The sequence below is a fragment of the Aotus nancymaae genome, unplaced genomic scaffold, assembly GCF_030222135.1.
Source record: "Aotus nancymaae isolate 86718 unplaced genomic scaffold, 86718_ANA_hifiasm-v0.15.2.pri h1tg000010l, whole genome shotgun sequence".
Lineage (NCBI taxonomy): Eukaryota > Metazoa > Chordata > Mammalia > Primates > Aotidae > Aotus > Aotus nancymaae.
Genome location: NW_026988421.1, coordinates 31375872 through 31402410, shown reverse-complemented (window position 1 = coordinate 31402410; position 26539 = coordinate 31375872). Strand labels below are relative to the sequence as shown.

The 26539-nt window shown below is 38.9% G+C and overlaps 1 protein-coding gene and 1 pseudogene across 2 annotated transcripts in view; one reads left to right on the top strand and one right to left on the bottom strand.

Moving 5' to 3' along the window:
* The window catches only part of HPSE2 (heparanase 2 (inactive)), a 766947-nt gene that overhangs the window by 702940 nt on the left and 37468 nt on the right, over positions 1-26539 (bottom strand). The gene's annotated exons all lie outside the window — the stretch shown is intronic.
* On the top strand, positions 16811-17319 carry LOC105708269 (translocator protein-like; annotated as a pseudogene).

The following is a 26539-nucleotide window of genomic DNA, read 5'->3' as shown; positions in this document are numbered from 1 at the left end:
GACAAAAACCACATGATTATTTCAATTGATGCAGAGAAGGCCTTCGACAAAATTCAACAGCCCTTTATGCTAAAAACCCTCAATAAACTAGGTATCGATGGAACGTATCTCAAAATAATAAAAGCTATTTACGACAAACCGACAGCCAATATCATACTGAACGGGCAAAAACTGGAAGCATTCCCTTTGAAATCTGGCACTAGACAAGGATGCCCTCTCTCACCACTCCTATTCAATATAGTACTGGAAGTTCTAGCCAGAGCAATCAGGCAAGAAAAAGAAATAAAGGGTATTCAATTAGGAAAGGAGGAAGTCAAATTGTCTCTATTTGCAGACGACATGATTGTATATCTAGAAGACCCCCTCATCTCAGCCCAAAAGCTCCTGAAACTGATAAGCAACTTCAGCAAAGTCTCAGGATACAAAATCAATGTGCAAAAATCACAAGCGTTCCTATACACCAATAACAGACTTAAAGAGAGCCAAATCAAGAACGAACTGCCATTCACAATCGCTACAAAGAGAATAAAATACCTAGGAATACAACTAACAAGGAATGTAAAGGACCTCTTCAAGGAGAACTACAAATCACTGCTCAACGAAATAAGAGAGGACACAAACAGATGGAGAAACATTCCATGTTCATGGTTAGGAAGAATTAATATCGTGAAAATGGCCATACTGCCCAAAGTAATATACAGATTCAATGCTATCCCCATCAAGCTACCAATGACCTTCTTCACAGAACTGGAAAAAACCACCTTAAACTTCATATGGAACCAAAAGAGAGCCCGCATAGCCAAGTCAATTCTAAGCAAAAAGAACAAAGCAGGAGGCATCACACTACCAGACATCAAACTCTACTACAAGGCTACAGTAATCAAAACAGCATGGTACTGGTACCAAAACAGAGATATAGACCAATGGAACAGAACAGAGGCATCGGAGGCAACACAACATATCTACAACCACCTGATCTTTGACAAACCTGATAAAAACAAGCAATGGGGAAAGGATTCCCTGTTCAATAAGTGGTGTTGGGAAAACTGGCTAGCCATATGCAGAAAGCAGAAAATGGACCCCTTCCTGACACCTTACACTAAAATTGACTCCAGATGGATTAAAGACTTAAACATAAGACCTAACACCATAAAAACACTAGAAGGAAACCTAGGCAAAACCATTCAGGACATAGGCGTAGGCAAGGACTTCATGACCAAAACACCAAAAGCATTGGCAACAAAAGCCAAAATAGACAAATGGGACCTAATCAAACTCCACAGCTTCTGCACAGCAAAAGAAACAGTCAATAGAGTGAATCGGCAACCAACAGAATGGGAAAAAATTTTTGCAGCCTACCCATCTGACAAAGGGCTGATATCCAGAATTTACAACGAGCTAAAAAAGATTTACAAGAAAAAAACAAACAAGCCCATTCAAAAGTGGGCGAAGGACATGAACAGATACTTTACAAAAGAAGACATACATGAGGCCAACAAGCATATGAAAAAATGCTCATCATCACTGGCCATTAGAGAAATGCAAATCAAAACTACATTGAGATACCATCCCACGCCAGTTAGAATGGCAATCATTAAAAAATCTGGAGACAACAGATGCTGGAGAGGATGTGGAGAAATAGGAACACTTTTACACTGTTGGTGGGAGTGTAAATTAGTTCAACCATTGTGGAAAACAGTGTGGCGATTCCTCAAGGACCTAGAAATAGAAATTCCATTTGACCCAGCAATCCCATTACTGGGCATATATCCAAAGGATTATAAATCGTTCTACTATAAGGACACATGCACACGAATGTTCATTGCAGCACAGTTTACAATAGCAAAGACCTGGAACCAACCCAAATCCCCATGGATGATAGACTGGACAGGAAAAATGTGGCACATATACACCATGGAATATTATGCAGCCATTAAAAACGAGGAGTTCACGTCCTTTGTAGGGACATGGATGAACCTGGAAACCATCATTCTCAGCAAACTGACACAAGAACACAAAATCAAACACCACATGTTCTCACTCATAGGCGGGTGTTGAACAAGGAGAACACATGGACACAGGGAGGGGAGCACTATACATGGGGATCTGTTGTGGGGGAGTGGGGGGGACAGCGGGGGGGTGGGGAGTTGGGGAGGGATAGCATGGGGAGAAATGCCAGATATGGGTGAAGGGGAGGAAGGCAGCACATCACACTGCCACGTATGCACCTAAGCAACAACCTTGCATGTTTTTCACATGTACCCCAAAACCTAAAATGCAATAAAAAAAAAAAATAATAAAATAAAAAAAAAAAAAAAAGGTTCAAATTAAAAAACACTTAACACATCTTACAAAGACACTTGATATATTCTTTTTGAAGAAGCAGCAGCAAATAAGTATTTAGGCCTTGGATTATGGCATCAGTATTCTTTGCCTTCAATCTGTGACTGAAAAAAACTAAGCCTCTTTGAGAATTGACTTTCACCTAGAGTGTCTAGGATTGAAATGTTTATATTCCTGACTTACCATCATTTAGGAATAAGTTTGCCAAAGGGCTGTGTAATCCAAAGCTGCTAAATGCCAAAGTCAACCAGAAAATACAACAGAATTCCAAAAAAATTAAAACAAAGATTTAGATATCATAACTTTTTTTGTAATTTCAACTTTTATTTTAGGTTCAGGGAATGTACATGTGCAAGTTTGTTACATGGATATATTGTGTATGCTAAGGTTTGGGATATGAATAATCCCATCATCCAAATAGTGAGCATAGTATCCAAGAGTTAGTTTTTCAACCCTTGCCTCCCTCCTTCCCTCCCCCATTAGTCCCCAGTGTGTACTGTTGCCATCTTGAAAGCATCTGAATTTTTTTTATAAGAATTTGTCAAGCGTCATCAGTTCCTTGCCTAACCTGGAAGCAAACCAAATTTCCTCATGTGGATGGCTTTGGAGCCTCCTAGTGGCAGTCTCAGGGGACCTACAGCTATTGGACACTAGGAATATAAAGATGAATAACATATTGGTCCCTACCCTCAAGGAGCTCACAGCCTAGTATGGAAACATCCAAGAACAGAAATAACTCTGAAACAATGTAGTAAGTACTTATAATCTGTATAAATTAAGAAAGGGATGAAGTCAGAGAATGTGTAATAAAGGGAATGACATTTTCACCAAGTCTTAAAGAGTAAGTACAAGTCTACTAATGGAGAATATAAGTACATTACACGTCTTCATGCCTCCTTGTTTAGCATATTCCCTTTTCCACTTGCTGTCATACTCAGAATACTAAGACTAGAGTGTAGTAGGGTGGGAAGAAAGCTAGAAAGCCAGGCTAGAAGCAAATTTGTAAGTGCCCTCATAGTTTTTTATCCTCCAGGTTCTGAAGAGATGTCAGAAGGCCTCAGAAAAGCAATCTACTGAAGTCTATTCACTAGAATAACTCTAATAGCAGTATAAGAAATCTATCAGGAGAGCTGGGAAGCGAAGAGGTCCATTAATCTACCATAATAGACCAGGAAAGATATAAGAAAGGTTAGTATAGAAGTAGGAATAGCTACACCTAGTAGCCAAATTAAAATGGAGATTAGACTTAGAAAGAGTCAAAAATAGTTCAAAGTTTTCCTTAAGATCCAAGGTAGACAGTGATGCCCTTAACCAAAGCAGAAAACACAAGAGAAGTGATAATGAGGAACTTTAGTAAATTTTATTTGAGAAACTTTAGTAAATTTTGTGATACAAATTGGATCTGAAAAGGTTTAATAAATACTAGAAAGGGTATGCAAAACTTATAACTGAAAAAACTATATATTATAACCATCTTGAAATAACTATGAGTTATAACCACAATTACAATATTGACTATTGTCATCCCTTAGTGATAAGGAACAATTACATTCATTTTCACAAATGACACCCTGAAATTGACCAGGTCTCAGAAGACTAAACTCTCGTTAGCCAATAAAATTTTTCTAATAAAAATGAACATTTTATTCCCCTTACTTTTGTCCTCTTTGGTTTATCCAAAAATATCCAACCTTCAAGAAACATCTGGAGTTCCATCTTTGCCACAAACCCTTATCTTATTTCTTCAGACCTTATTAGTTCCGACATCTGAACTCTCATGGCATTTGGCATAAATAATATTCCACTACATTGTCCTTTATGATTTGCTGGAGTTTTAAGAAAATTTTGTTCTGTTTCTCAAACTATATTCAAGTTCCTTAAAAACTAACAGAGGGTCAAACTGAATTCCGGGAGAGATCCAAAATGGCTGATCACTAGCAGCTCGGGCTCGTAGTTCCCAGTGAAAGCGCAGAGAACAAGAGGACGCCACACTTTCAGACGAATATTTGTTGCTCATGGATCAAGAGATTCCCAGAGGAGGAGCCCTACAGGTCGCCAGGGCAACTCTTGGGCTGGCACAGCAGTTTTGCTGGCGCCTTAGCGCAGCAGTTCTTGGTGCAGAGTCCGGAGATTCCCAGGCAGAAAAGCACCATCAATCTTAACACCGCTGTTTGGCCAGAGCAGTGGATTGCTCAGATTTTGGCACTGGGAATCAACAAGTTGGACATTCACTCAGAGACCTAGTTAGAAAGTCGGTAATTACAAAGATGACAGAGGGATAAATATATAATGAAGGGAATAAACCAGCCTAAAAAGGCAGAGAATACTCAAAATCAGAATGTCTCTCCCTCTACAGGAGATCGCAATTCCTCATCATTAATGGAACAAGGCTTAATGGAGAACGAGTGTGTTCCAATAACAGAAGCAGGTTTCAAAAGGTGGGTGATAAGAAACTTTGGTGAATTAAAAGAACTTGTTCTAACCCAATGCAAAGAAACTAAGAACCTTGAAAAAAGGTTTGACGAAATGTTAACGAGAATGGACAATTTAGAGAGGAATATAAGTGAATTGATGGAGCCGAAAAACACAACACGAGAACTTCGCGAAGCATGCACAAGTTTAAACAGTTGAATTGATCAAGCAGAAGAAAGGATATCAGAAGTCGAGAACCAGCTCAGTGAAATGAAATGAGAAGACAAGATTGGAGAAAAAAGGATAAAAAGGAATGAGCAAAGTCTCCAGGAAATATGGGACTATGTGAAAAGACCTAATTTATGTTTGATAGGTGTACCTGAATGTGATGAAGAGAATGAATCCAAGTTGGAAAATACTCTTCAGGGTATCATTCAGGAAAACTTTCCCAACCTGGCAAGGCAGGGTAATATTCAACTCCAGGTAATACAGAGAACACCACAAAGATATTCTTCAAGAAGACCAACCCCAAGGCACATAATTGCCAGATTTATTACGGTTGAAATGAAAGAGAAAATACTAAGGGCAGCCAGAGAGAAAGGTCAGGTTACCCACAAAGGGAAACCTATCAAACTTACAGCAGACCTCTCAGCAGAAACCCTATAAGCCAGAAAAGAGTGTGGACCAATATTTAACATCCTTAAAGAAAAGAACTTTCAACCCAGAATTTTATATCCAGCCAAACTAAGCTTTATAATCGAAGGAAAAATTAAATCTTTTGTGAACAAACAAGTACTTAGAGACTTCACCACCACCAGGCCTGCTTTACAAGAGCTTCTGAAAGAAGCACTATACATATAAATGAACCAATATCAGCCTTTCCAAAAATATATCAAAAAGCAAAGAGCATTAACACAATGAAAAATTTACACTAACTAATGGGCAAAACAGCCAGCTAGTATCAAATGCCAGTATTAAACTTATATATATTCTAATTGGATAAAGCCAAAACCCATCGGTATGCTGCATCCAGACCCATCTCACATGCAATGATACACAAAGACTCAAAACAAAGAGAAGGAGGAAGTTTTATCAACCAACCAGAGAGTAAAAATAAACAAACAAAAAGCAGGAGATGCAATTCTCGCCTCTGATAAAGTAGACTTTAAAGCAACAAAGATCAAAAGAGGCAAAGAAGAACATTACATAATGGCAAAAGGATCAATGTAACAAGAAGAGCTAACAATTTTATAGATCAACGAGACAGAAAATTAACAAGGACATCCAGGACTTGAGCTCAGACCCGGAACAAGTAAACTTAATAAACATTTATAGAACTCTCCACTTCAAATACACAAAACATACATTACCACCTTACACCTATTTCAAAAGTGACTATATAATTGGAAGTAAATCACTCCTCAGTAATTGCATAGCATTTCATAGGTTTAAATGAAGTATTGGTTGGCTGCTTGTTTGTTATTTTCTTCCCTTATTCCTTCCTGTCTACATCAAGTATAATTATTGGTATAAAAGAGGTTTTCAATACCCATTACTAAACTGCATTCTAGCCTGGGCAAGAAAGCAATACTCCCATTCTCTCTCTCTGTTTCTCTTCCTTTTTCTTCCTCTCTTCATTCTTTTTTTTCTTTCTTTCTTTCAAATAAATAAATAAATAAATAACAGAGGGTCTACTTCTGTAGCTTCTATAGCTCCTATCACAGACCTAACCATAGAGGAGATGTATCGCCAACAATGATCATATTATGGGAGCGAGCCTCCCTGTTATGGTGATGATCATTATTCTGTGCCCCATCCTGCAAAGTTGATAAAGGTATCAATACTTAGGATCAGCCATTTCAAATTCTAGATTGGTAACATTTCTAACTCAAATTACAGAAATTCAGGCATTTGTAGTGAATAATTAGGTACCTGTCAAGTTTGTACTTGTGGAACTACTAGCTGTTATAGGATGAATTGTATCCACCTAGATAAAATTCATATGTTGAAGCCCTAACCCCCAGTACCTCAGAACATGATTGTATTTGGAGACAGCGTCTTTAAAGAGTTAATTAAATTAAAAAGAAGCCATCAGGATGTGTCCTAAGCCAATCTGACTGGTTTCTTTTAAAAAAGATTAGGACATACAAAGAGACACCAGAGACACTTGCACACAGAAGAAAAAGCATGTAACAACACAATGAAAAGACAGAGCATCTGAAAGCCAAGAAGAGAAGCCTCAGAAGAAACTAAACCTGCTGACAGGTTGATCTTGGTCTTCTATCTTCCAAAAGTGGGAGGAATAAATTTCTGTTGTGATTAATAAATGTCTGATGTTTAAGCCACCCAGTCTGTGGTATTCCGTTATGGCAGCCCTAGCAAATTAATGTAGTAGGTTTAAGGATAATTTTAAAAGAGGCCTCTTTATTCCCCTTTTAGTGGTTTTCCTTAACTCCTCCAAATACTCTAATTCCAGGCTTCTACATTCTGCTGATTCACACGAGGCCAGAGGTCAAGTAATCACCTCCTTTACCCCCCTTATTTTACAAGTGATAAAACTGGGCCCAGAAAAGTCAAATAACTTAGCCACATCACACCTTGTTTGTGGTAGATTCAAGACTGAAGCCAGGTGCCCAGACTTCCAGGTCTATAACATTTCTATGCCTTCAGATGCCCTATAAATGTTTAGCAAGCTGCTTATACCGTCATGCTTCTTTTCCCATGGGACATTTTTGCAACTTAAGCAGATATTCAAATATGAAAAGGTCCAAAGTAATGATTATTTTATGATGGAATTATAAGCACTCTGAAAGGCAGTCCTGAAGATATCTGGGGACAGGCAGGCATTCTGAAAAACTTGAAATTACAACACGATTTTTGGTATCTAGTAATTACGGAATAACAGGAACCAGATTAACCATGCCATCTTTAAAAACTAAAAAACAGGTTGGGGAGGGATAACATGGGGAGAAATGCCAGATACAGGTGACAGGGGGATGGAGGGAGTAAACCACATTGCCATGTGTGTACCTATGCAACAATCGTGCATGATCTGCACATGTATCCCAGAACCTAAAGTACAATTAAAAAAAATAAAAATAAAAAACAAATCAAAATAAATAAAACAACAGTTTCAGATATAGGGAAACAGAAAGTGCAGGACAGTGATATCTGAGGAAGGAAAAACAAATAAGGTGAGCCCCCACCTCAATGCCTGCAGACAGTTTTCAGGCTGTAGTACAGACAGGGAGATTCCAAACAGAGCTCAGAAGTCTTACTGAGTCAAGGAAACAATTCAGAGTTAAGATCGGCCAAGGCAACTAGAATTTATAGGACAGAGTATAGGAGAGGAGGGAGCTTCACAAAGAACAAAAGCTCCAGAGACATGCAGAGAAGTTCCCTGATGGTATTTAGGTAATGATCTATACATATATGTGAGAAAACTACTGAGGCAAGGACTATTGGGACTATAGGCCCAATAGTCTTATAGATAGTTGTTTTTGGATATACAGAAATTGACATTTCTGCTGTTAAAGCTTGAAACTTGTACTTGTTTTATCCTCAGGATAAAACTTTTTGTGCAGTGGCACAAAAACTTTGGATAAAATTTTGTGCAGTGGCACAATCACAGCTCACCTCAGCCTCAGCCTCCATGACTCAAGCTATCCTCCCACTTTAGTCTCCCTAGTAGCTGGGATGATAAGCATATGCCTCCATGCCCAGCTAATTTTTTGTATTTTTGGTAGAGATAGAGTTTTGCCATGCTTCCCAGGCTGGTCCTGAACTCCTGGGATCAAGCAATCCACCCGCGAAGACTCCCAAAGTGCTGGAATTACAGACATAAGATACCCCACCCAGCCTCAAAAAACTTGAATGTAAAAGAAAATTGATTAGTATTAGAAAAGAAATAAATGAAGATAAAATCAAAATTACTTATTTCCTTATTTTTAATCACCGTAAGAGTTAACAATGTTTCAAGCAAAGATGGGAACAAAAACTTTTATGTATAGAACATGTTTGAGTGAAATTACAACATCAACAGCAATAGGTAAGACAGAGAAGTGTACTTATACTATGCATGAAGCAGTATAATATTTGAAAAGATTCTGGTTATTTTTTAATGTATTTTATAAACCCTAGGACTTAAAAAGCACAAATTAATTTTTAATTATGAATTGGACTTCATCAAAATTTAAAACTTTTACTCTTCAAAAGACACTTTAGGAAAATGAAAGGCAAACCAGATACAAAGAAAAATATTTACAAAACAAATATCTGACAAAATACTTGTATTCAGAATATATAAAAACACCTACAATTCAATAATAGGACCAACAACTCAATTTAAAGATAAAGTAAGGATGTGAACAGGAATTTCACCAAAGAGAGCATACAAATGACAAGCACATAAAATAATGCTCATTATCACTAGTTATTAGGGAAATGCAAATGAAAACATAGTAAGATACTACTGAATACTCACTAGAATTGCTAAAATTAAAAAGACTGACTATAACAAGCTTTGATAAGGATGTGGAACAACTTTAACTTTCACACATTGCTGGTGGGAATGCAAAATGGTCCAACCACTTTGGGAAAAAGTTTGGCAATTTTTTAAAAAGTTAAACATATACTTACCACACAATCCATCAAAACCACTCCTAGGTATTTGCTTTAAAGAGGTAGAAACATATGTCCACGAAAAGACATAAATCTTCATAGCAGTTTTATTCATAATAGCCCCAAACTGGAAACAACCTACATTTCCAACAGGTGGTAAATGGATAAGCAAATTGTGTAGTAAGCAAATTTATATCTGTGGTTTCTGCAGGACCAACTACAGGACATGAGTACCCATGGATTTTGATATCCACAATGGGTCCTCCAATTCCCCATGGATACTGAGGGATGAGTGTATATATACATTCAACGTAATATTACTTACAATAAAAAGGAACAAACTATTGATATATGCAACAACATTGATGAATCCCCAAAGCATTATACTAAGTGAAAGTAGCACAACTATAACGACAGAAAGCAGATCAGTAGTTCCTAGGGGGAGTGGCATAGAGGGTTGACTGTAAAGGGGCAAGAAGAAACTTTTTGAGGAATAGAAATGTTCTGTATCATGAGTATGGTAGTAGCTAACAAATGAACATATATATATATATATATATATATATATATATATATATCAAAACTCACCAAATTGTATACTTAAACATTGGAAAATTTTACCTTAACAATTTTGACCAATTAAAAGGAGATAGGGAAGAGAAGGAGAAGGAACAGGAATTTTTAAAAAATTTTTTTGCAAAGGTTATCTCATTTTACCCATTCACAGGGTAATTCCTCACCTAAATCTAATTGAGATATCTACTAAATATAGTGGAAACAACAGGAAATAGTACAATATATTGGAAAAGAGCATGGTTAGTTCTTTAGAATTTCAGAGAAGAGGAGGCTTAATCTTAAACCCCCTGTAATAAGAGAATGTTTGGTAGTAAAGGTAGGACACAAATAAGACTTGGAAGACACAATAAATATGAGACAGAAAAAGAACTTTTGGACAAGTGAAATAATTTGTTTAAATATTTTTAGAATATCAAAATGGATTTGCAGAAATGAGAAGCTATCCTTGGAAAGAGTCCCTGAGTTCCTCATGGACTAGTCTGTATGCTCATGACTTCTCAGTCTTAAGGAAAACTGGAAATTCTACACTCCCTTCTCTGTAAGAGTCCTGTTCCCCTACATGACATTTTTCCCTTTTAACAAGAAATATCTAATTAACTTTTCTGCCACATGCAGCTGGCACTAAGGCAAACCAAACTGTAGAGTGCCTGACCCAGAATTACTGATCAATGTTGAAAATAAACATGCTCTCAGTCAATCTGGAATGGTATATTTCTAAGAAGCAGAGAACTTGTCAAATTAATTAACTCAACCAGACAAACTGTCCATCCAATGCAAGTTTTTCAGTAATGAGTATCAGACCACAGATCTTCCTGCAGCTGAGATTGTTTATCAGACAAGGAGGCTGTTTCTGCATGTCTCATGGATAACTTCATGATTTTTATTTTCACTGGCTTCTGGCTTCTTGTATTTATATAAACAGGCCAAGAAAGCAAAACAATATGAGAGTAAGTTTAAATGGAAGATACCACGTTTCCCCAAAAGGCAGAAACACCTACCTTGTTCTCCTTTTCCACATGTCAGAGTAGACAATTAAGGAGAAAAAGACCCTGACCTTGGGAGGAGAGGAGAAGGTCTCAATAAAAAGCATGAACTTACTTAAGTGGTTCTGTCATTGTGTTGAAATTCTAATAAAGTGCTCTCTACTGCAAAGTTTGTGTATGTGGGAGCCATATACAAAATAACACCAGAGCCACATGAAAACTATAGCTTAACCCTAAATTAGGAAGTGCCAAAGTTGGTGTCCTGAAAGAATACATTTGGCTGCAGGCTACAGGTAACCAATGCCATACCAAGCAAGGATTTTTCTGTTGTTTTTGTTTGCCAGTTTGTTTGTTTTTGTTCATGTAGAATATAATGTTCTGAATGGGCTCTGGCTGTGGGTCTAAAAGGAACAGTAGTACATCTCTTGTGGGTCCATTTTGAGACTGAGGTAAACCCTTGAAAGTTTCTAAAATATCTTCTCTTGAATTAATTGACCACACTTGTTTTTGCTGTTCTTTAGTCAGAGTGGGCCCAAGGGCTGCTTTGTCCACCTTTGGGAGCAGAGACAGGGCCTCCAACCCTCTGAGAACTAGCCTAGGTAGACGCTTCGGTTACTCTACATGAATATCCTCCACTGTCTGCCTCTCTGTGGGATTTTATAACTTCTTTCAGTACTGAGTCCTTCCTGTCATATATCACTTTATGGGGCAACCATGTAGTGACTTATCTAAATGAACAGAATAATTACCATTTGTTAAGTACCTACTATGCACTGGACACTGTGCTAATACTATACATGTATAATATGTCATTTCACAACAACACAAAACGGCAATACAGATTAATAATTAGGAGTTCAAATTCTAGAGTCAGACTACTTGGGTTAGATGTCTTAACTTCATTTCTTATAAGCTAAGTGACCTTGAAGAAGCTACATAATCTCCCTGTTCCTTAGTTTCCACATCTATCTATAATACAGAAATAATGAAAGAATCTGTTACACAGAATTTCTGTAAAGATTAAATAAAGTACCCAATAAGTATTAGCTATTTATTATTTCTGTTTTACAGATTAAAAAACAAAAACAAAACAAAGGCCTAGCAATATTAACTGACTTGTCCAAGATCACACAGTTAGAGTTCAAATATATGTCTGTCTGACTCTAAATCCAGGGTCCTTAACTGCTATACCACTTTGACTCCCCAAAATATTCCCAGACCCAGACTTTCTCAAAGCATGTTCTATGGGAAATGGAGAGGAGAAGGCAGAGCGAGATGGCCAAATAGAAGCCTCCAGCAATTGTGTTTACCCTCCCACCACCCTGCCCCCTACAGGAACACCAAATTGAACATCTACACAAAAAAAGTACCTTTATACAAATAAAAAAAATCAGCTTGGGTACCATCTCAGACACAGTGGAATAGAGCACCAAGCAGGATCCTGGAGTCCCCAACTGTAGGCCTTGGCACCTGGATGGCATATCTGGACCTGCCCTGGGTCAGAGGGGAGCCCACAGCACTGAAGGAAGAGATTCAGGACTGGTGGCATTCAACACAAGCTGACTGAAGAGTCCTTGGGCCTTGAGTAAATATTGGCAGTAGCCAGGCAGTACTCATAGCAGGCCTAGGGTGGTGGTGGCCACAGTGGGAGGCTCCTCTGCTTGAAGAAAGGGGAACAAAGAAGGAGAAGGACTTTGACTTGAGGTTTGGGTGCCAGTTCAGCTGTAGTGGAATAGAGCAACAGGTAAATTCCTAAGGTTCCCAACTCCACACCCTGGCTCCCAGACACCACCTCTGGACCTGCCTGGGGCTGGGGGTGGAATTCACCACCCTGAATGGAAGGACACAAGCATGGCTGGCTTCACCACTACTGACCCCTTAGCGGGCAGCCAGGCAGTCATAATCATGAACCATTGGCGAGACCCAATGCTGTGCTGGCTTCAGGTCTGACCCAGTACGGCCCCAGGGGTGGTGAACAAAGGGGTGCTTGTGTCACCTCTCCCCTATCTCAAGGCAGCTCAGCACAGAGAGACAGAGACTGTTTCCATTTGTCTGCAGGCAAAGTAGGGAAGAAAACAAGAATCTCTGCCGGGTAATCTAGTGAATTCTCCTGGATCTTACTCAAGACTCCCAAAGCAGTACCTCTATGACACTGCAATAGCCATACTGTTACTTGGCTTGGGGTTCCCCTCATGCAGATATGGCTGCAGTGACCAAAGGCTTAGATCGCAACACCCAAATCCCTTCAAATATGTGGAAAGCATACCCAAGAAGGATGGGTACAAAAAGACAGAAGACCACAGCAAATATCTAACTTGTCAATGCCCAGAAACCAATGAACATCCACAACCATCAAGAACATCCAGGAAAACATGACCTCACCAAAAGAACTAAATAAGGCACCAGGGAATAGTCCTGGAGAGGCAGAGAAATGTGACCTTTCAGACAGAAAAATCAAAACGGCTGTTCTAAGGAAACTCCAAGAAATTTAAGATGACATAGAGAAGGAATTCAGAATCCTATCAGATAAATTGAAGAAAGAAACTGAAATAATTTTTAAAAGCAGAAAACCTGGAGCTGAAAAATGTATCAATGTCCATTAATTGGAGAATTAATCAGAAGAAAGAATTAGTAAGTTTGAAGATGGGGTATTTGAACATACATAGAGGAGACAAAAGAAAAAAGAAGTTTTAAAAATGAACCATACCTACAAAACCTAGAATATAGCCTCAAAAGGACAAAGCTAAGAGCTATTGGCCTTAAAGAAGAGGTAGAGAGAAAAAATGAAGTAGAAAATTTATTCGAAGGGACAGTATCAGAGAACTTCCCAAGCCTAGAGAAAGAAATGCAAGAAGGTTATATAACACCAAACACATCTAATACAAAGAATACTATCTCAAGACATTTTATAATCAAACTCCAAAAGGTCAAGACTAGCGAAAGGATCCTAAAACCAGCAAGAGAAAAGAAACCAGTAACAAACAAAAGAGTTCCAATATATCTGGCAGTGGACTTCTCAGTGGAAATCTTATGGGCCAGGAAAGAGTGGCATAACCTTTTTTTTTAGATAGGTTCTCACTGTGTCACCCACACTGGAGTGCAGTGGCACAATCGCAGCTAAGACCTTAACCTTCCAGGCTAAGACGATCCTCCCACCTCAGCCTCCTGAATAGCTGGGAATACAGGTCTGTGCCACCATACCTGGCTAATTTTTTGTAGAGGTGGAGTTTCACCATGTTCCAAGAGCTGGTCTCAAACTCCTGGGCTCATGCAATCCTCCTGCCTCAGTTTCTCAAAGTGCTCAGATTGCAGGCATGAGCTACTGTACCTGGCCAACACGACATATTTAAAGTGATGAAGAAAAAAACTTTATCCTAGAATAGTATATTCAGCAAAAATATCCTTCAGACATGAAGGAGAAATAAAGACTTTCTCAAACAAACAAAAGCTGAGGAATTTCATCAATGCCAGACTTGTCCTACAAGAAATCCTAAAGGGAGTTTTGCATATGAAAAAGAAAAAGGATGTTGATGAGCAATAAGAAATCATCTGAAGGTAGAAAACTCACTGGTAATAGTAAGTATGCAGAAAAATACAAAATATTATACCACTATAATTGTAATATGTAAACTACTCATATCTTGAATAGAAAGACTAAAAGATGAAAACCTATCAAAAATAATAACTACAACAAATTTTCAAGATATAAACAGTAAAATAGGATATGAATAGAAACAACAAAAAGTTTAAAAGCAGAGGGGAAGAATGTCGAGTTTTTATTAGTTTTCTCTTTTCTTGTGCAGTATTAAACCATCATCACTTTAAAATAATGAATTACAAGATATTGTTTGCCTCATGGTAATCTCAAATCAAAAAGCATACAACAAATACCAAAAAAATAAAAAGTGAGAAACTACCAGAGAAAATCACCTTCACTAAAATGTAGACAGGCAGGAAGGAAAGAAGGAAGAGGAGACTGCAAGACAACCAGAAAACAAATAACAAAGTGGCAGGAGTAAGTCCTTAGTTATCAATAGCAACATTGAATGTAAAAGGCCTAAACTGTCCAATCAAAAGACATACAGAGGCCGAATGAATAGAAAAAAATACAAGACCCAATGATCTGTTGCCTCTAAAAAACACATTTCACCTATAAAGACACACACAAACTGAAAATAAAGGGATGGGAAAAGGTATTCCATGCAAATGTAAACCAACAAAGAGCAAGAGTAGCTATACTTATAACACACTAAATAGATTTCAAGATAAAAACTATAAAAAGAGATCAAGAAGGTCATCATATAAGAATAAAGGAGCCAATTCAGTAAGAGAATACAAAAGTTATAAATATATAGGCACCTAACACTGGAGCACCTGATATATTATAAAAAGCAAATATTATTAGAGCTAAAGAGAGAGATAGACTCCAATACAATAGTAGTTAGAGACTTCAACACCCCACTTTCAGGATTGCACAGATCATCCAGACAGAAAATCAATAAAGAAACGTATTTAATCTGCACTAGAGACCAAGGGGATCTAATGGACATTTATAGAACATTTCATCCCAGAGCTGCAGAATACACAATCTTATCCTCAGTACATAGATCATTCACAAAAATAGACTATGTTAGGCCACAAAACAAGTCTAAAAAGTTCAAAAAAATTATAATCATACGAAGTATTTTATCTGAATATAATAGAATAAAACTAGAAATTAATAACAACAGAAATGTTGAATGTATAAAAACACATGGAAATTAAACAATATGTTTCTGACTGACCAGTGGGACAATGAAGAAACTATGAAAAATAAATAAAAATTTATTTAAACAAATAAAAATGGAAACACAACATACCAAAACCTATGGGACACAGCAAAAACAGTACTAAGAGGAAAGTCTATAACACAAAATATCTACATCAAAAAAGTAGAAAAAGAGACTCCTATCCAAGATGGCCGAATAGAAACAGCTCTGGATTGCATCTCCCAGTGAAAACGCAGAGGGTGAGTGATCATTGCTTTTCCAAACGAATTTTTACTGCCCACAGACCAGGAGATTCCCAGGCAGAAAAGCTCCACAAGTTTCCAGCATGGCTGTTTCAGCCGGCGCAGCGGGTTTCCGCACAAAAGCTCACATAAATCCGGGCACCGTTTCAATTGGTGACTGGAATGCCTGGGAGACAGAGTTGCCCGTTCAACTGAAAAAAAGGGGGCTGAAACAGGGAGCCAGGTGATCTGGCTTGGCTGGTCCCACACACACAAAGACCAGCAATCTGAAATGCTCTGGATTGAGAGTTTTACAGCAAGCACAGCTGGATCTGGGATGGTCGAGCTCTGTAGGGGGAAGGGAGTCCACCATTACCAAGGCAGTCTGCCACTGCCGAGGCAGTCTGCCACTTCCAAGGCAGTCTGGTTGCTTCTGTGCTCACACAGCTCCATGGATCCCAGGCCAGCAGCTGCCCCTTCTCCCTGGGGCTGGCTTTGCCCTTTGCCCTTTTTGTCCCTGCTGCCCTACTTGCCCCAGCACAGTCTCTGCTGACCCCCACCTCCCCCCAGCTTGGCTGCCTCCGTGTCCTCTGGACTGCCTGTCTCTTGTGTTCCTCTGGGTGAAAGTGCTTACTGTCCTTCCCGTGGCATCTCCTCCTGGTCAGGGTGTCCCTTTCAGAGGTCCAGGCTCCCTCAGCCCCAGTCTGTGCCCTCTCAGGGCCTCCCCAACCCCATGCCCCCTGGGTCCTGGCCCTCGCCCCAGCAGGCCTTGCTGCAAGTTGGCTGAGCTGAATCGGGTTGTGTGGCTTCTTGTCTCAGATGAGCAGACAACACCTGATTCTCCACCTAGAATCAGAAGCTCCCTGGAACAGCAGCTGCAACAGCCATGGCCCCTCCCTGGGTGCCTGCCGTGGGCTTCACACTGGCACCCAGCCTAGGGTGCTTCGTGGGCTCCCACTTTGTCCATGGCAAGGGTCTCCGCTGGTATGGCACCCTGCAGACACCCTCATGGCACCTGCCCCACTGGATGCTGGGCCCTGTCTGGGGCACGCTTTACTCGGCCATGTGGTATGGCTCCTACCTGGTCTGGAAAGAGCTGGGAGGCTTCACGGAGGAGGCGGTGGTTCCCCTGGGCCTCTACACCGGGCAGCTGGCCCTGAACTGGGCGTGGCCCCCATCTTCTTTGGTGCCCGACAAATGAGCTGGGCCCTGGTAGACCTCCTGCTGGTTAGTGGCACGGCCACAGCCACCACCGTGTCCTGGTACCGGGTGAGCCCACTGGCTGCCCACCTGCTCTACCCCTACCTGGCCTGGCTGGCCTTTGCGACTACACTCAACTACTGCATATGGCGGGACAAACGCAGCCAGCGTGGGGGCCAGCGGCTGCCAGAGTGAGTGTCCAGCCCACCAGGGACTGCAGCAGCACCAGCAGGCCCCACAGAGGTGGTGGCCATCACGCTTTCACGACCACTGGGCCTGGTACTCTGTCCTGGTCTGGGCTCACGGGGTCAGCAGCAGCTTCAGAGGTGGCCTGGCCTCAGCCCTCACCCAGGAGCAGCATCCTGCGCTTTCTGCACGCTCAGAGCATGTTCTCAGAACATGGAATTTTATAAGCCAAATAAAGTTTTAACCTCCTCTACAAAAAAAAAAAAAAAAAAATGGCAGAGACAGTCTGCCATTACTGAGGCAGACTGCCATTACCGAGGTAGTTCTAACTATACCCCTATAAACGAAACTGCAAGGAAGTTCACACAGCAGCTGGGCAGAGCCCATGGCAGCTCAGCAACGCCTCTGCTGGGAGGCTATGACTAGGCTACCTCCTCGCTGGGCAGGGCATCTCTGAAAAAAGGCAGCAGAATGACAGGAACTTATAAATAAAGCCCCACCTTCCCAGGACAGAGCAAATGGGAAAAAAAGGTGGTTATGAGGTCTGCTGCAGCAGACTTAAATGTACCTGCACAGCAGCTCTGAACAGAACAACTGAGCTCACAGCTCACCACTTGAGCTCCTATAAGAGACAGACTGTCTCCTCAAACAGCTCTCCAATCCCCGTATACCCAAAGAGACATCTCATAAAGGAGAGCTAAGGCTGACATCTGGCAGGTATCCTTCTGGGACAAAGATAACAGAAGAAGAAACTGGCAGCAACCCTTACTCTTCTACAGCCACTGCAGGTGATCCCCAGGCAAGCAGGGTCTCAAGTGGACCTCCAGCAGTCCTACAGCAGGGGGAACTGACTGTTGGAAGAAAAATTAAGAAAGAGAAAGAAATAATCTCATCATCAACAAAAAGGACATCCACTCAGAGACCCCATCTGAAAGTCACCAACCACAAAGAACACAGGTAGATAAATCCACAAAGATGGGAAGAAAGCAGCACAAAAAAGATGAAAATACCCAAAACCAAACGCCTCTCCTCCTCCAAGGGATCACAACTCCTCACCAGCAAGGGAACAAGGCTGGATGGAGAATGAGTCTCATGCATTGACAGAAACAGGCTTCAGAAGGTGGGTAATAACAAACTTCTCTGAGCTAAAAGACCATGTTCTAAACCAATGGAAAGAAACTAAGAATCTTGAAAAAAGGTTTCACAAAATGCTAATGAGAATAAACAGCTTAGAGAGGAATATAAATGAATTGATGGAGCTAAAAAACACAAGAAATTTGTGAAGCATACACAAGTTTCAATAGCCAAATCGACCAAGGAGAAGAAAAGATATCAGAGACTGAAGATCAACTCAATGAAATAAAAAGAGAAGGCAAGATAAGAGGGAAAAAAAAGTAAAAAGAAATGAACAAAGATTCCAAGAAATATGGGATTATGTGAAAAGACCTAATCTACATTTGACAGGTGTACCTGAATGTAACAGAGAGAATGAATCCAAGCTGGAAAACACTCTTCAGGACATTACCCAGGAGAACTTCCCCAACCTAGCAAGGCAGGCCAACATTCAAGTCCAGGAAATGCAGAGAACACCACAAAGATATTCCTCAAGAAGAGCAACCCCAAGGCACATTATCGTCAGATTCACCAGGGTTGAAATGAAGGAAAAACTGCTAAAGGCAGTCAGAGAGAAAGGTCGGGCTACCCACAAAGGGAAGCCCATCAGACTCACAGCAGATATCTCAGCAGAAGCCCTACAAGCCAGAAGAGAGTGGGGGCCAATATTCAACATACTTAAAGAAAAGAACTTTTAACCTAGCATTTCATATCCAGCCAAACAGCTTCATAAGTGAAGGAGAAATAGAATCCTTTATGAACAAGCAATTGCTCAGAGATCTCATCACCACCAGGCCTCCTTTACAAGAGCTCCTGAAAGAACCACTAAACATAGAAAGGAACAACCAGTACCAGTCACTCCAAAAACATACCAAATGGTAAAGAGCATCAACACAATAAAGATAATGCATCAACTAATGGGCAAAACAACCAGCTAGCATCAAAATGGCAGGATCAGATTCACACATAACAATAGTAACCTTAAATGTAAATGGCCTAAATGCCCCAATCAAAAGACACAGACTGGCAAATTGGATAAAAAGTCAAAACCCATCAATGTGCTGTATCCAGGAAACCCATCTCACATGCAAGGATACACATAGGCTCAAAACAAAGGGATGGAGGAAGATCTACCAAGCAAATGGAGAGCAAAAAAAAGCAAGAGTTGCAATCCTAGTCTCTGATAAACTAGACTTTAAACCAACAAAGATCAAAAGGGACAAAGAGGGGGATTACATAACGGTAAAAGGATCAATACAACAAGAAGACTTAACAAACCTAAATATATATACACCCAATATAGGAGCACCCAGAAACATAAAGCAAGTTCTTAATGACTTACAAAGAGACTTAGACTCCCACACAACAATAATGGGAGACTTTAACACTCTACTGTCAATATTAGACAAATTAACGAGACAGAATATTAACAAGGATACCTAGGACTTGAACTCAGACCTGGACCAAGCAAACCTAATAGACATTTACAGAACTCTCCACCCCAAATCCACAGAATATACGTTCTTCTCACCACCACATCACACCTACTCTAAAATTGACCGCATAATTGGAAGTAAATCACTCCTCAGCGAATGCAAAAGAACAGAAATCATAAAAGTCTCTAAGACCACAGTGCAATCAAATTAGAACTCAGAATTCAGAAACTAACTCGGAACTGCACAACCTCATGGAAACTGAACAACTGGCTCTTGAATGTTGACTGGATAAACAACGAAATGAAGGCAGAAATAAAGATGTTCTTCAAAACCAACAAGAACGAAGACAGAACGTATCAGAATCTCTGTGGCACATTTAAAGCAGTGTCTAGAGGAAATTTTATAGCAATAAATGCCCAAATGAGAAGCAAGGAGAGATCTAAAATAGACACCCTATCATAAAAATTGAAAGAGCTAGAGGAGCAAAATCAAAAAGCTCAAAAGCTAGCAGAAGACAAGAAATAACTAAGATCAGAGTAGAACTGAAGGAGATAGAGACACAAAAAACCCTTCATAAAAATCAATAAATCCAGTAGTTTGTTTTTTGAAAAGATCAACAAAATAGACAGACCACTAGCCAGATTAATAAAAAAGAAAAGAGAGAATAATCAAATAAATGCAATAAAAAATGATAAAGGGGATATCATCACAGATTCCACAGAAATACAACCCACCATCAGAAATTACTACAAACAACTATGCACATACACCAGTAAACCTGGAAAAAATGGATAAATTCCTGGACACCTGCACCCAACCCCAAGCCTAAACCAGGACGCATTCAAAACCCTGAATAGACCAATAACCAGGGCTGAAGTTGAGGCAGCAATTAATCACCTACTAACCAAAAAAAAGCCCAGGTCCAGATGGGTTCACAGACGAATTCTACCAGACATACAAAGAGGAGCTAGTACCACTCCTTCTGAAACTACTCCAAACAATCCAGAAAGAGGGAATCCTCCCCAAATCATTTTATGACACCAACATCATCCTGATACCAAAACCTGGCAGAGACTCAACAAGAAAAGAAAACTTCAGACCAATATCCATGATGAACATAGATGCAAAAATATTCCATAAAATACTGGCAAACTGACTGCAACAGCATATCAAAAAGCTTATCCATCACGATCAAGTAGGCTTCATCCTGGGAGGCAAGGCTGGTTCAACGTACGCAAGTCTATAAACATAATTCACCACATAAACAGAACCAACGACAAAAACCACATGATTATCTCAATTGATGCAGAGAAGGCCTTTGACAAAATTCAACAACACTTTATGCTAAAAACCCTCAATAAACTAGGTATTGATGGAATGTATCTCAAAATAACAAAAGCTATTTATGATAAACCAACAACCAATATCATACTAAATGGGCAAAAAGTGGAAGCACTCCCTTTGAAATCCGGCATTAGACAAGGATGCCCTCTGTCACCACTCCTATTCAATATAGTATTGGAAGCTCTAGCCGGAGTAATCAGGCAAGAAAAAGAAATAAAGGGTATTCAATTAGGAAAGGAGGAAGTCAAATTGTCTCTATTTGCAGACAACATGATTGTATATTTAGAAGACCCCATCATCTCAGCCCAAAATCTCCTGAAACTGATAAGCAACTTCAGCAAAGTCTCAGGAAACATCAATGTGCAAAAATCACAAGCATTCTTATACACCAATAAAAGACTTAAGGAGAGCAAAATCAAGAATGAACTGCCATTCATAATTGCTACAAAGAGAATAAAATACCTAGGAATACAACTAACAAAGGATGTAAAGGACCTCTTCACGGAGAACTACAAACCACTGATAAGGAAATAAGAGAAAACACAAACAGATGGAAAAACATTCCATGTTCATGGTTAGGAAGAATCAATATTGTGAAAATGGCCATACTGCCCAAAGTAATTTATAGATTCAATGCTATCCCCATCAAGCTACCTATGACCCTCTTTACAGAACTGGAAAAAAACACCTTAAACTTCATATGTAACCAAAAGATAGCCCACATAGCCAAGTCAATTCTAAGCAAAAAGAACTAGAGGCATCATGCTACCTGACTTCAAACTATACTACAAGCCTACAGTAATCAAAACAGCATGGGACTGGTACCAAAACAGAGATATAGACCAATGGAACAGAACAGAGACCTCGGAGGCAATGCCACACCATCTGATCTTTGACAAACCTGACAAAAACAAGCAATGGGGAAAGGATTCCCTGTTTAATAAATGGTGTTGGGAAAACTGGCTAGCCATGTGCAGAAAGCTGAAACTAGACTGCTTCCTGACACCTTACACTAAAATTAACTCCAGATGGATTAAAGATTTAAACATAAGACCTAATACCAGAAAAAACCTAGAACAAAACCCAGGCAAAACCATTCAGGACATAGGCATAGGCAAGGACTTCATGACTAAAACACCAAAAGCATTGGCAACAAAAGCCAAAATAGACAAATGGGATCTAATTAAACTCCAGAGCTTCTGCACAGCAAAAGAAACAATCATTAGAGTGAACCAGCAACCAACAGAATGGGAAAAAATTTTTGCAATCTACCCATCTGACAAAGGACTTATATCCAAAATCTACAAAGAACTAAAACAGATTTACAAGAAAAAACAAACTAATCCATTCAAAAGTGGACAAAGGATATGAACAACACTTTTCAAAAGAAGACATATATGAGGCCAACAAACATATGAAAGAAAACTCATCATCACTGGTCATTAGAGAAATGCAAATCAAAACTACATTGAGATACTACCTCACACCAGTTAGAATGGCAATCATTAAAAAATCTGGAGACAACAGCTGTTGGAGAGGATGTGGAGAAACAGGAACACTTTTACACTGTTGGTGGGAGTGTAAGTTAGTTCAACCATTGTGGAAGACAGTGTGGCAATTCCTCAAGGACCTAGAAATAGAAATTCCATTTGACCCAGCAATCCCATTACTGGGTATATATCCAAAGGATTATAAATTATCCTATTATAAGGACACATGCACATGTATGTTCATTGCACCACTGTTTACAATAGCAAAGACTTGGAACCAACCCAAAGACCCATCGATGATAGACTGGACAGGGAAAATGTGGCACATATACACCATGGAATACTATGCAGCCATAAAAAAACGAAGAGTTCGTGTCCTTTGTAGGGACATGGATCAACCTGGAAACCATCATTCTCAGCAAACTGACACAAGAACACAAAATCAAACACCACATGTTCTCACTCATAGGTGGGTGTTGAACAATGAGAACACATGGACACAGGGAGGGGAGCATCACACACTGAGGTCTGTGGGTGGGACTAGGGGAGGGACAGTGGGGAGTAGGGAGTTGGGGAGGGATAACATGGGGATAAATGCCAGATATAGGTAATGGGGATGGAGGCAGCACACTATATTGCCATGTATGTACCTATGTAACAATACTGCATGTTCTTCACATGTATACCAGAACCTAAAATGCAATTTTACATATATATATATATATATATATATATATATGTGTATGTAGAAAAACTTCAAATAAACAATCTAATGATGCACCTTAACAAACTGTAAAAGCAAGAGCAAACCAAACCCAAAATCAATAGAAAAAAAGAAATTATAATAAAGACCAGAGCAAAAATAAATGAAACTGAAACAAAACAATACAAAGGACAGATAAAACAAAAAGTTCATTTTCTAAAAAGACAAACAAAATCAACAAATCTTTAGCCAGATGTAGAAAAAGAAGAAGACCCAAATAAATACAATCAGAGATGAAAAGGAAGACATTACAACTGATACTGCAGAAATTCAAAAGATCATTAGAGGCTACTCAAGAAACCACATGCCAATAAATTGGAAAACATAGAAGAAATGAACACATACAACCCACCAAAGATTGAACCATGAAAAAAACTGCAAAACCTGAACAGATCAATAACAAATAATGAGATCAAAATGGTAATAAAAGGTCTCCTAGCAAAGAAGCCTGGATCCAATGGCTTCACTGCTGAATTTTACTAAACATTTAAAGAAAAACAAATACCAATCCTGCTCAAACTATTCTGAAAAACAGAGAAGGAACTCTACAAGGCCAGGATTACCCTAATACCAAAACCAGAAAAAGACAAATTAAAAAAAGAAAACTACAGGCCAAAATTCCTTATGAACATTGTTGCAAGAATCAATGAGATTCGACCAAGCCAAATTAACAACACATTAAAAAGATCATTCACTCTGACCAAGTGGGATTTATCTCAGGGATGCAAGCATGTTTCAACATAGACAAATCAATCAGTATGATAAATCATGTCAATAGAAAGAAGGACCCAAAAAAAGAGATCATTTCAACTGATGTTTAAAAAGCATTTGGTAAATTCAACATCCCTGCATGATAAAAATCCTCAAATAACTAGGTATACAAGGAACATGCTTTAACACAATAAAAGCCATGTACAATAGAGCCACTGCTAGTATTATACGGAATGAGCCTTTCCTCTAAGGTATGGAACAAGGCAAGTACAACCAATTACACCACTGCTATGCAACATAGTACTGGAAGTTCTAGCTACAGCAATAAGACAAGAGAAAAAAACAAAGGGCCTCAAAATTGAAAAAGAAAAAGGCAAGTTATCCTTGTTCACAGATGATATAATCTTACATTTGGAAAAACCCAAAGACTCCACTAAAAAACTATTAGAACTGATAAATTCAGTAAAGTTGCAGTATACAAAATCAACATACAAAAATCACTAGCATTTCTATATGCTAACACCAAACAATGTGAAAAAGAAATCAAGAAAGTAATCCCATTTACAATACCAAAAAATAAAATAAAACATCTAGAAATAAACTTAACAGAAGTAAAAAAGCTCTAATTTAAAAACTATAAAACATGAATGAAAGAAATTGAAGAAGACACCATAAAAATGGAAAGATATTCCATGTTCATGAATTGGAAGAATCAATATTGTTAAAATGTCCATTCTACCCACAGCAATCTACAGATTCAATGCAATCCCTATCAAAATATCAATAGCATTCTTCATCAAAATAGAAAAAATAATCCTAAAATTAAAATAGAACACAAAAGACCAAGAATAGCCAAAACTATCCTTAGGAAAACATAGCAAAACTGGAGGAATCACATTACCTGACTTCATATTATATTGCAGAGGTATAGTAACCCAAACGCATAGTGGTGGCATAAAAACAGACACGTAGATCAATGGACAGAATAGAGAACCCAGAAGTAAGTACATACATCTACAGTGAACTCATTTTCAACAAAGGTACAAAGAACATACATTGGGGAAAGAACAGTCTTTTCAATAAATGGTGCTGGGAAAAATGGATATCCATATGCAGAAGAATAAAACTAGATCCCTATCTCTTACTGTATGCAAAAATTAAATCAAAATGAATTAAAGACTTAAATCTAAGACTTCAAACTATGAAACTACTAAAAGGAAACAATGGAGAAAATCTCTAGGACATTAGTCTGGGCAAAAAATTCTCGAGTAATACCCCACAAGCACAGATAACCAAAGTAAAAATGAACAAATGGGATCGCATTAAGTTAAAAAGCTTATGCAGAGGATACAACCAATAAAGTGAAGAGACTACCCACTGAGTGGAAGAAACATTTGCAAACTACCCATCTGACAAGGGATTAATAACCAGAATACATAAGAAGCTCAAACAAACTCTATAGGAAAAAAAACTAACAATCTGATCAAAAAATGGGCAAAATATTTCAACAGACATTTCTCAAAAAAATGGCAAACAGGCATATGAAAAGGTGCTCAACATCACTGATCATCAGAGAAATGCAAATCAAAACTACAATGAGCTATCATCTCATCCCAGTTAAAATGGCTTATATCCAAAAGACAGACAATAACAAACGCTGTCAAGGATGTGCAGAAAAGGAAATACTTGTACATGCTGGTGCAAATGTAAATTAGTACAACCAATAGAGAGAACAGTTTGGAGGTTCCTCAAAAAACTGAAAATTTAGCTGCCATATTATCCAGCAATCCTACTACTGGGTATATATCCCCCCAAAAAGCAAATCAGTATATCAAAAAGATGTCTGCACTCCTGTGTTTGTTGCAGCACTATTTACAACAGCTAAGATTTGGAAGCAACCTAAGTATCCATCAACAGATGAGTGAATAAAGAAAATGTGGTACATATACACAATGAAGTACTATTCAGCCATAAAAAGGAATGAGATTCAGTCATTTGCAACACCATGTATGGAATTAGAAATCATTATATTAAATGAAATAAGCCAGGTACAGATAGACAATATTGCATGTTCTCACTTATTTGTGGGATCTAAAAAATTCAAACAATTAAACTCATGGACATAGCAGAAGGATTGTTATCAGAGGCTAGGAAGGGTCTTTGCGGGGTTGGTGGGAAGGTGAAGATGGTTAATGGGTACAAAAAAAATAGAAAGGATAAATAAGACCTACTGTTTGATAGCACAATAGGGTGATTACAGTAAATAATAAATTGTACATTTTAAAATAACTTAATTAAGAGTGTATGTGGACTGTTTGTAACTCAAAGGATAAATGCTTGAGAGGATGGATACCCCATTCTCCATTATGTGC